This window comes from Medicago sativa, chromosome 8, assembly GCF_051527215.1.
Source record: "Medicago sativa cultivar Bolivia chromosome 8, Bolivia_mono, whole genome shotgun sequence".
In the NCBI taxonomy this organism is placed as follows: domain Eukaryota; kingdom Viridiplantae; phylum Streptophyta; class Magnoliopsida; order Fabales; family Fabaceae; genus Medicago; species Medicago sativa.
This window is the reverse complement of record NC_140756.1, coordinates 54,284,191-54,292,890: the sequence shown is the minus strand read 5'-3', so window position 1 is coordinate 54,292,890 and position 8,700 is coordinate 54,284,191. Positions and strand designations below refer to the sequence as shown.

The 8,700-nt window shown below is 30.5% G+C and overlaps 1 long non-coding RNA gene across 2 annotated transcripts; it reads left to right on the top strand.

Annotated features, from left to right (window-relative positions):
* Window positions 1-239: 239 nt before the first annotated feature.
* On the top strand, window positions 240-3,827 carry LOC146899571 (uncharacterized). 2 transcript variants are annotated; one of them, XR_015023555.1, is made up of 7 exons: window positions 240-314; window positions 420-515; window positions 642-739; window positions 999-1,128; window positions 1,236-1,613; window positions 2,073-2,193; window positions 3,564-3,827. It is a non-coding gene; the product is annotated as an uncharacterized LOC146899571 (long non-coding RNA). The 2 variants fall into 2 exon arrangements; XR_015023554.1 differs by having other exon boundaries at window positions 249-515.
* The last annotated feature ends 4,873 nt before the right edge of the window (window positions 3,828-8,700 follow it).

The window sequence follows — 8,700 nt, the reverse complement described above, 5'->3', positions numbered from 1 at the left end:
TTTCTTCTCATCCAAATCTCATCGATTTCATCTAAATTTTATAATTTTATATGTTTTGTTCATGGTTTAAAGATCAAACGTCGACTAAGCTTGGAATGAATTTATATGTTCTGTTCATCATTTAAAAAAATAGTAATTCTTCTACCCCACACCTAGCACTCTAATATCATGGGTCAAACTTCAGCTGGTGACACTTAATTGTTTTGATTTTTTTTTTTTTGAAATTTGTTGATTGTTGTAGGTTCGGTGAGATTAAAATGATTCGGCCGTCATCTTCAAAAACTGTGCTATATTCTCATAAAACTAACGAGAATGTAATTGTGACGGTTCAATTTTTGTCTTTGAAGTAAGTGATTTGTGCTTTGTTATGGTAGTTTATGTTTATTTGATTGAGGTGTCGTGTATTATGTGTTTGACAGTCCAAGGGAAATTCACATGGCTAGGAGATTGCTTAGTATGCAGATGGAGATATTGTAGTGTGTAATGAGTATAATCCGTCTATTGGTTATGCTACGGTAAAAATATGCCAAACTCATTTTGTTAATAGGTTTTTTGTTGTTTAAATTTGTTCATTTGGTATTTACATTGAAGCATTGAGTGCTTTTGTTTTGAGATTTAATGTTTTGGTTTGATCGATGCAGGGTCTCAGTAGTATGAAGTAAATGTAAAGGTCTTTGATAGTTGCATATATGGAGAAATTGTGTATCCAGATTAGAAATCTTCATGACTATTGAATTAGGTAGGAAATATCAAAACTCTAATTTCTCGAGCAAATTAAAATTATTTCATGCTTACTTTTGATATTGTGGATTGACAAAAATTAAAGTGATTGATGTAACTTGAATATTTTGATGATTTGCTGCTGTACTTTGAGAGTCAAAGGAAATTAAAAGCATGACAAATACAATTTTTTGATTTAACATAACGTTTTAAATTTTGATTTTGATTTGATTTGCAAGGAGTTAAGTTAAACTGTGTTAATTGAAATTGTTGGTCAGATTTCTTGAACGGTGAAGTGGAGGAATCGAAGACAGTGGCAGAGGGTGATTATTCAATCGATAAAAGCAATTAGTGATTTTTAAAAATTCACCGGAAGGTGATTGTCATGACCACTTATGATCTAGATAGGTATTTTTCATAATATTCATTGGTTGGATTGGATGTATCAGTCTCTCTATCTCATCTAATTATGTTTCTGATTTTTTTTTCTCCCTATTTTTTCTTCACTTTTGCAGGTTTTCCTTTTTGGTAGGATTGTGTTTATTGAGGAATGCATAGCTTGACTGTAATAATGATGTAGAACAAGAGGATCCATCAACTATTGGTATTTGAGAAAGCTTTAAATTTGACGGAAGCAAGAAGACTAGATGGATAAGTAACTCTCTCAATAGTTAGGTGCAAGATTTAATGAATCAATTTTGGTTAACACAAACTCAAAACAACCATTGATACAACCTCTTTGTTATTAAAATCTAGAGATCTTTAGGCCGTTTTACCAATTTTTATGTCCCTCTCTGTCATTTCATCAAGCACCCAATTTCAAGCCTCTATCCCCAATTTCTTTCAACCGCCAAATCAATTGCCACCTCTCGAGCTTAAAAATTGAGTTATAGGTATGAATATAGTGTTTTTTTCCTGTTTCTCTTGAAGAATTTTAATTTTATTTTGATATGTATGCTAACATGGTAACTTTGTAAAGGTTGTGTAATTTTTTTGACATTTTATAACAAGGTAACTTTGGCTAGGTTTAAGAGAATGATATAAATGAGGTTATGACTATATTACTATTGGAAGGAAGAATGAAGTCAGTGTGGAATAAATTATTTAGGACTTCATTTATCAAACCAGATGATAACAAAAGCACTCTGGAAATTATGTTGTTCAGCTTTAATTACTTTCCCTTTAAAATGTTTGAAGGAATGCCTCATTGGATTTCATTTTCACCACTCATACTTTCTTTTGGGTTACAAATGTGTGTTTCAGTTAAGCCTTGAAAGTCTCTGTTTTTTGCCTTGACATTATTTTGCTAAGAACTTCTTTAACTTAATAACCCTTTTTTTCCTCCTTTGCAGGATTGTTGTCATTCTTGGTTGCCATTAGATTAGTCACTAGGATTATGCATATTAGCTGTGGGTTTATTATGCTTCTAAAGCATGTGGTTCTCTATTAAATCTTGAACTTCTTTTATGTCAGGTAATAATTTGTCTTACTCATTGGTTCTATCAAATTGGATTCAAAATTTGAGCTTTCCTTTGGCAAGAAATGGAGCTAACTATACATATGTCTATAGAATTTATAACTTTTGAATAATTGCTTTTGACTTTTCAAAATGAATGATTGTTTAGTCTGTTATCTTTATATTTTTATTAATGTCTTGATTAAGGCTCATACTTATGGCCGCGAACTTGATACATTGTTGACATATTTGTTTCTTATTTGCATATTCCGTATGAATGATGCCTATGAAAAATTGCAAAATCAATTATTTGAACATTTAGGGCAATGTGTGACTATGTCAGATGACTTCATATGGAACTACAATTTAGTAACTCAACGTATCAATGATTGGAATAAGTTCTTTGTGTCCATTAAATAAATTTGTTCAAATTCTAGGATAGAGCAAGATGTGTTCAAACTGATGCCTAATTAATTAACAGACATATATTTTCATCTTAATTATGGACAATTAAGTTGTGATAGTTGGCCTTTCTGTGGTGGTGCAGGTCACTATATTGGTGTATATGTATCTTCTATATCTGTTTCTTATTTGCTAATAAACGTTTTTTTAATTAAAGTATTTGATATCAAATTGTGCATCACCATCATACTCAAGTGGAACATCATATTTTCTAGAGATGATAACATATTGCATTGATTTTATTTTTTTTATATTGCATTGATTAAAGTCATACTCTTTGTAGCAATTTTTTTTTAGAGAGGTGGCTGATTTTTTACTCTGTAGTATTTGATTGTCTTTAGATCTCTCTAATGTCGCGAATGTATATACACGGGTCTATTGTAGCTATTTGAGATAATCAATGGTGTATCTAATTAGATAGACCGGACTACTACCTGCTGAAAATTCTCAGTTTCTCAGATTTATTTTAGATATTTCTTGATAGTTTAATGAACAAATGAGTTGTAGCCAATGATTATTGTCTTTAAATTTCTCAATGAACGACTAGATTTCATTATGATCTTGCAAAGCTATTTCCAACACTTATTTTTTTGTTGCAAGAATTACAAATTTATGTGATTTTTATTTTCTTATTAGTGCTATTTTGTGTGTAATTTACCACATTGTTTATGATTTGAATTTCTAACTATCTTTTTATATTGTAATAACTTATACGCTGGTACAATGTTTGTGGCCATAATAAGGTTCAATTTTGTATGAATACTCAAAAGTGCACATTAAGAGAGTTCTACTCAAAAGTGCACATTAAGAGAGTTCTACTCTTTTTTTGGAATTCGAGAATTTTCCTGGTAGTATATCTGTACTTTTTTCATTTGAGAGGTCTGCTACTAATGCTATGTCATGTTTTGCTAACATGCTGCTGTAGAGTTTTTGGGCCATTTTTTCCGCGGTGTTGTTCTAATGCCTATTCAACTCACATTTTCTGGTCTCGGAAGATAATTTCGAAGCCCGTTTTGGTATGAGGCAGCTAGAGTTTGTGTTCTGCTGCAGTTGTTCTAATCCATATGTTATGTAAAAGCTACATGTTGTAATCTTTTCATGTCCTAATCCATATTTTCTGTAAAAGTGATAGTTGTTATCAAGAATATAGATTAAAAATGCAACATCTCATGTTCTATTGTATTATGAATGTCGTTTTTAACTTGCCAATTTATGTATGATAAAAAGTCTCACTGTGGGATACTTTGAATTTGCTGAGTTTGAAAGGAAATAGGGTGGACTTAGTTTAACTTCTTCACCTACTATTTTTTGTTCAATGTAGACAGTTTCCTATAGTTGTGTGTTATACAATGACCATTAACAAAATTTAAGGGCAATCACTAAATCAGGTTGGTATATACCTTCCACATCGTGTTCTCAAATGGTCAACTTTATGTATCAATATCAGGGGTTACCTCATGAAACGGTCTGAAAAATTTGCTAATAGATGAACATGGTGTTTGCATTGATAGTACTTCGAATGTAGTGTTTAAAGAAATTTTCCAAAATGTGTAGACACGAAAACCTCAATTACTATTGAATTTAAAGTTATGACATTTGAACATTAAGTTGAAAATATACGATGTATTTTTGCTTTTCTTTACTATATTTACATTGTATATGACCCGTGCGGCAGCACGGGTGAAAAGTCTAGTATATACATAAAGAAAACCAGCAATCCATATTGTCTACTGTCAGATCATTTTATTTTCCATTTCCATTTATCTTAAAATAAATTATTGAAATTACTTTCATGTTTATTTTCGTTATATATTTTCAAAAATTGATCTTGCTACTCAAATTTAAAATGATTAGTCTTCTAAACAGATTTAAATAGTTGTTATTTAAAATCATTAATAATTAGTAGATAATTAATAATAACCGATTTAAAGAGAAACATTTGTTTCAATCATTCATTGTATCTTTGTGTTGTTTTCTTTGTTCTTTTTATTAGGCAAATATTAGGGTTTTTTTTTTGTTGACAAAATTAGCCAAATATTAGGTTTTATTAAAATGTAAGAGATGTCTATAAAAAAATCAAATGTTAGAGAGAAGAGGAAAATGTTAGATTTCGCGGATTGAACCCGAAACTTCCAACTTAAATCTCTTAAATGTTCCTTAGCTTACATATGTGTTTTTTTCTTCTTTTGAAATGTTCCTTTTTTTAGCTCACATATGTGTTGTTAATGGATTATGCAACTAAAATTGGGTTATTCAAGATAAAATTATGTCTTGACAATAATAAAAATGAGATAATTATGTCATTGAATTTGATCTCCTAACAAAATATATTTATTTATAGTGAGATAAAGATTGTTTGTCTATATGGCAAGGTAGTACGCGCTAGAGGAGGGTGAATAGCGTTTTAAAAGTTTATCGAGATTTTTAGCGAAGCGATTTTCAAAACAAATATGACTAATTGGATTTGTTCGAGATTCAATGCCAATGACAAAAATAATAAAACTATGTATAACAATAAGATTCACTAAGAATTGAGAGATTCAAAGTTGAATCTTAATACAATCTATTATTGATAATTCTCACACAAAGTACAAAACAAGACAAATCTCAAACCAAACCTAAGAGCAATTAAACAATTATACTAATGAACACAATGTGTAAGTGTTTGATAAATTGACACTAGAATGAACTTAAATGTGATCAATGTAGATTAAAGTAAAACCTAATTCAATGTATTAAGTCAAGTTTAACAAGCTGAAATAAGATCACATTCAATTTCTAATCTAACAATTTACCAAGCATGCATAAACAAAATTAACAAAATTAAAGAGGAAAGGGAAAAAGAAACGACACCGAGATTTTATAGTAGTTCACCTTTTTGTCCTCGCTTCGAGCTACGCCTACTCTTCTTGGTGGAAAACTTCTCCACCAAGGACTTCCAATAGAATATGAATATTTGATTACAATGTGATTTACACGAATTCCTTCAAACTACCCTAGATCTTCAATTCCTATGCAACCAATCCCCCAATCTTCAAATACACTTTGAAATTGGTGCTTCTTGATGTCTTCGAATCATCAATCACCCGTGCAACCCTTGAAGCTCTTCACTCGAACTCTTTGATGCTTCGTCCGGTAATTGGATCCCCCTGGACACAAAAACTTTAGAATGAACCCCCAATACCCTTGAAGGTCGAATGAAATTACTCAATTCACTTTAGATCCTTGATTCCCAATCAATATCCTTAAAAGCAATCAACTTACAATGCCTATCGCACTCTAGCAATCTATGACTCAAAAGGCCACAATAATTCTTAGAAAAAGTGTTTAATCTCAAGAACAAATGGACAATCAGGTTTGGAGACTCTAGAGAGAATAGATGCAAATGATTCAGTATTTTTAGGTGTTATGAGGATATAAGTATATACAGAAAAGGGTGGCAAGTGCAATATTTTGGCCAAAACAACGTGCTAAATCGATTCAGTTAATGCGTGATTCGATTCAGACAGCAAAAACACAAGCAAGAAAGCATATAAATTGATACTATTCAGACCTGTAATGAATCATTCAAAATGCTGTAATGAATCATTCAAAATGCCTAGGATGAAGATTGATATGATTCACTATCGTGTGAATCGAATCACTAACTCAAAAACCCAAGTCATAGAGAACCAGTGATACGAATCAAGATAATTTGAATTGAATCATTCATGATACGATTCACCAGTCCACTAAATCGATTCAAAAACTGCAAGGCATAAGGAAAACGGCAGAAAGATCTTATGATACTATTCAAATATATTTGAATTGAATCAAAATACTATAAACTGACTTTTGCTTAACGAAAAGACCATAACATGTGAACAGAATCAATATGACACATGAGAGGACAATTGATAGGTGCTTTAACATGAATCTAGCCTATATCATCATCAAAAGAATAAAACTACTATCTATCTAGCAAACATCATCAAAACAAAGACCTAAAGCAATACGACTTCAAAGACTAAATTTTCCGGTTGATTTTTTTGAACTAAAATATGCTTTTATGTTTTTTAGCAATTAAATTGGATCACAATTTTTATATGATCACTCAAAATTCAGTTGTGCCATCCTTCATTACTTTAAGCTATAAATGTAAATTTTGCAGTATCATGCTTCTAATCAATTATTTGTGTAGTTCTTTACTCCTTTAGTCTCATTTTATAGTTGATTTTAACAGTAAAATTAGTATACTTTACTTAAACAACTTTATTAACTGTAGGTCATGAGTGGTTAAGTGAAATGGAATTCAATAAATAAGAGTATATTAGTGAAAAATATAATAGACATTGCATTGAGATTTTAATGTGACAATTATTTTGAGACAAATAAAAAATGTTAAAAGTTACAATTAAAACGAGACAGAGGGAGTATCAGGTGTCCCTCCGTATTATACTATATGTCACTTTGGGAAAAAAATATTTGTGTTTTATTATATGTCCTCGTGAGCTTAGCTCAGTTGGTATGGACAATGCATAAAATATGCAAGGTCTGGGGTTCAAACCCCGACCACCACCCAAAAAAAATGTCACTTTATAATACCATTGCATCATTAATATTTATTTTCCTATCATACCCTTTACTATTTATTACTTTCTCTTTTTTCATTTATTTTAATCTCTTTTTCTCATGTCATTAATGAGAGGTAATTTTGTAAAACCTATCATAATTTCATTTTCTAATACAAAATTAACTTTATTTTTTAATATGTGATAAAATGGTAAAACAACTTATAATAAAATATGGAGGGAGTATATATGTGGCAACATGTATGGCAAACTAAATAACGATGCGAAATTTCTTTCCTTTCAAATTTGAAACCTAAACAAATATTTTCTTCATTTGCATTCTCACGTATTTCATCTAACAAGATACCAAAATTATGCTTTTTTATTCTTCATACATATTCAACTCTTTATTATCGTCCATCATTAATCTTCTAATTATCAATTATAAAAATGTTTAATAAGCATGTATTTTTTTAACTCAGCATACACATCAGTGTTTCTCCGCAGTTGGATGTCACCAAAGACAAAAAGTGAAGGCTTTTGAAACATACAAAAAATTGAAATATTTTTATATTTAAGATAAAAAAAATTAAGCAAATTACATCCAAAAACTAACAAAACAGTTTTGTATAATGTTCGGAGTTTTGAGAGCATCTACAATGGATTGGATTTTCACATTTGGCTAACAGAAACCCCACAAATGACATTGACACTACATTTTCATCCAAAACCTTAAGACATTAGATATATTGTTCATCTCACTTATATGTTTCTCAACATCTACTCTTGCGATTAATGTAGAAATCGAAGTCAACCCACTTGGGTTGGCCTAGTGGTAATTGGCTTGGGACCTGGGAGTGTGCTCCTTCTCGAGGTCTCAGGTTCGATTCTCTCTGGTGCCAATTTGGGTGGGCTAATTTAGCTTCTTCAAAAAAAATGTAGAAATCGAAGTCATAGTTGACACATTAACATACATTTCTTAGGTGTGAGACTCTCTACGTTTGTGATCTAGTGAGATAGCTAAATAAGGTCAGAGGCACATAATGGTGACAATTTCATGGATGTATGTTTCTGTTCCTTTTTTTATGCCAACAGAGAAAGTAAATTAGAAAGAAAAAAAAAAGATGACAAAGGAATTTTAACATGAAAGATATGATAAAGGAAGAGGGTGAGTTGCTAGTAATTTTATGAGTTTCTTAATGGAATAAGAAATTATTGGGTAATTATTCTACCAAAATATTAGACTCATTTAAAAAAATATCACATCAATTTAAAATATGTAATTAACATGTATTTTTATCAAATTAACATAACACATCTACAATTTTGCTTTGTGAGATCCCGCCAAAGATTAAAGGTCAAGGAATTTGAAATAATAGATGTTGAATCACAAAATAATACCGGCTTACAGAAAATATTGCATGACAATGAATGACATCCAAAATCTAAAATTTATGATAAAAGAATTAAACAAATGACACCCTAAAACTAACAAAATAAATCATCTTAATT